The sequence below is a fragment of the Pteropus vampyrus genome, unplaced genomic scaffold (assembly GCF_000151845.1).
Source record: "Pteropus vampyrus isolate Shadow unplaced genomic scaffold, Pvam_2.0 Scaffold163, whole genome shotgun sequence".
Classification (NCBI taxonomy): domain Eukaryota; kingdom Metazoa; phylum Chordata; class Mammalia; order Chiroptera; family Pteropodidae; genus Pteropus; species Pteropus vampyrus.
In genome coordinates, this window is record NW_011888944.1 from 831,697 (window position 1) to 834,756 (window position 3,060).

Genomic DNA, 3,060 nt, shown 5'->3' on the forward strand with positions numbered 1-3,060 from the left:
TTCACGGTTGGCTGGCTGGAGACCTCAGTGACCCTTGGGGCTCTCCACAGGGCAGCTCACAACATGGGTGCACATTCTCTTCACCGGAAGTTAGTCATCAGAGCCAGCTCACATCCAAGCAGAAGAGGGTCACCAGGAAGCGGGAATCATTAGGGGGCAACGTAGAGGCTGCCTACCACATACACGTTTATGAGAAAAGTCGTGAAATGTTCATGCAAATGACTAAAGTTCTGGAAAGCATTGACTAAACATGCCCTCTCCAAAAAGGGACGTCAGCTCGGGAAACGAGCGTGGCCTTGGCCCCTGCCTGCGGTGTCTGGGAACCTTACAGGCTACAGGTTCTCTAGATTGCATTTCTAGCCACGCCTTCCCATTTCCCCTTCGGCCCCTGGCTTGGCACATTCTAGAACAGGACAAACACTCACACACCCGCCGGCCCAGGAGAACTTCCACGTCCCTCAACAAGCCTCGCATCCTTTTACCTCTGACTCTCTTCGTGCCAGACTCTCCGTTGAGAATGACGTTTCCCCACCCCACCCCCCACCCTATCCACCCTTCCCTGATTGTTAAAACCCTACGTAGCCTCAGATCCTGTCTTCTCCGTGAAGCCATCCCCAGCCAGAAGGGAACTCCATCTCCATGTTCCCAGAACAGCTCGTTTGGCTCTCTACAATACCATATTTAATTTGGCTTTGGAAATGAGAACACAAGAGAGACAGGAAATGCTTGCGTTTGCCACACGTGTGGGAAGGACTAAGTATCATCCACATGGCGCCATGAGGAAGTGCAGCATATGGGTGTGGCAGCCGGTCTCCAGGATGACCCCTCAGCGATGCTTTCCTGCTGATACACGCACCCTCGTGTAGGTCCCAACCACCCTGAAGTGACACTGACGTGTGTGACCAATGGGACATAGCAAAGGTCATAGTATGTGATTTCTGGGGCTAGGTCTGGAAAGAGGCGACCAATTCTGCTTGGGTGTTTTGAACTGCTCATTCTGAGGGGAGCCAGCCACCTTGGCCTGAGGATATATTCAAATGGTCCTATGAAGAGGCCGGTGAGAAAAAACAGAAGCCTCCTTCCAACAGCCAGCACCATCCTGTCAGCCTTGTGACAAGGTCACCGAGGAAGTGAACTCCAGCTCCAGCCAAGCCTTTCTACAGCCCTGGCCAACATCTAACAACTTAGGACGAATCTGAGCCAGAACCACCCAGCCAAGCTTGTCCTGAATTCCTGACCTGCAGATAAGGTGTGAGAAAATGCCTTGTTATTGCTCTAAGCCATGGTGTTTTGTGGGACAATCTGTTATGCAGTGATAGGCACAGAGTTGAAGAAACTTCCCTGCGTTCACACAGTGAGCCAGGCCAGAGCTACGGTTCGCCCTCCGCTCAGTAAGGGAGAAACAAATCTCCTGCCTCCTCTGCCTTCTCCAGGCACTAGCTAGGCGCAGCTAGGTTCAGCCTTGACCGGGGACATCTTTAACCTCTGTCTGAAATTCTACTTTCCCCTTTGAACAGTTTTGGGGGCAAGAAGAGAAAAGGGGACACCGGAAGTTGCCATACGGCACTGAGGCACAAAGTTTCTGCCACTCCACGCGAGCATCACAAGGACTTCAGAATCTCTGAGAGATGCGTGGAGACCTTCCGGTTAAACCTCACTGTGTAGGTGACTCAATGGTCCAGAGAATGCAATGACTTCCCTAAATTCACACAGTTGCTTAATGGGAGAATGCAGTGTAAGTATCTAGGCTCCTTCGTCCTGGTACATTTTTTTTTTCTTGGTCAAATACAAATATTTACAGACTTATAACCCACCAAAGACCTCTTCGATTTTCATTTCTCTCTTTCCCTTTCCCCCAGGTTTTGAAATATTTGAGTTAGCTGAAGTTTGTGTGTATTTGGTAACAATAGCCTACCCTGTCGTATCAGAGGTCATTTTAAGGTTTTCACCGGGTGGATGCATATAATGAAAAAAGCTGATGGAGTCCAAACTGCTGTCTTTGGGGACCTCAATATACTCAGGCCTGAGATGAAGACTATTAACCTTAAACCAGTGATGATGGCATCCTGTTGGATTTTCTGTGGTAGCATTCGATGCTCTGACCCTGTTTTCCTTTCTTGAAATTTTCTTCTTCCTTATTTACCTGGAAGCTCTTGTCCCTACTTCTCCTCCCAACTTTCTGGCTCTCCCTTCTTAGCCCCCTGGCCTGGATTCACTTCCTCTGTCAGCCGCTTAACTTGGTAGCGTAACCCAGGGACCGTCCTCGACCCCGTTCTCTTCCCACTCATGCGTACAAAAGATTTCCTTTCTTATCTTCGCCGAGAACACTTTTTGATCAAAACAAAGAATAAGTGTCACTTTCTCTAGAGAGTGTTTTCTGTAACGATGCCCCACCCCCCTAATACACACACCCGGAGTAAATCTTCCCCATCTCTGTGCTAGCTCTTAATCACTTACTTTCTTCTACCCAGGCTTTTCTCGCATTCAAAAATTATGTGCCGACGCATCTGTCTCTCCTACTGAAATTGGAGCTGCTCCAGGTTGAGTCTGGTCATATTTGCTTTGGCGTCAGCCTGGGGCCCGAAGTCGAGCAAGGACTCAATAAGCACCTCAACCAATATTAACATGGAAACGTCATGTAGTCGGCAGGGCTGTGGCCCTGGAAACGCCCCTCCCTTTTGTTTCCCCAGCTCATTCTATTTGCTGAAACAACTTCCCAAGGAGAACGAATGCTCACACCCTAAGTGGAATCTTTTAAAACCACGGCAGACATTTAATTAGGCCCAAAGCCGAATGGAGAAGAAGAAATCCCATCTGAGAGATGGTCACAGGGGAAATCAAGAGTCCCACCTGCTGGGAGGAGGGAAATGAGGAAGCGGCGTGCATAGGCCCTCAAAGACTCCTAAATACAGCCCAGGAAGTGCCGTTATTAAACACTGGTGGAGTATAACATGTGGATGACTGAGTATTTCCACCGACAGGGTGAGATCACCAGTCACGGGCGACCCTAGTGTTCCCCAAGCATATTCTACAGAACCTTAGTGCAAAAGATGTCTCTTG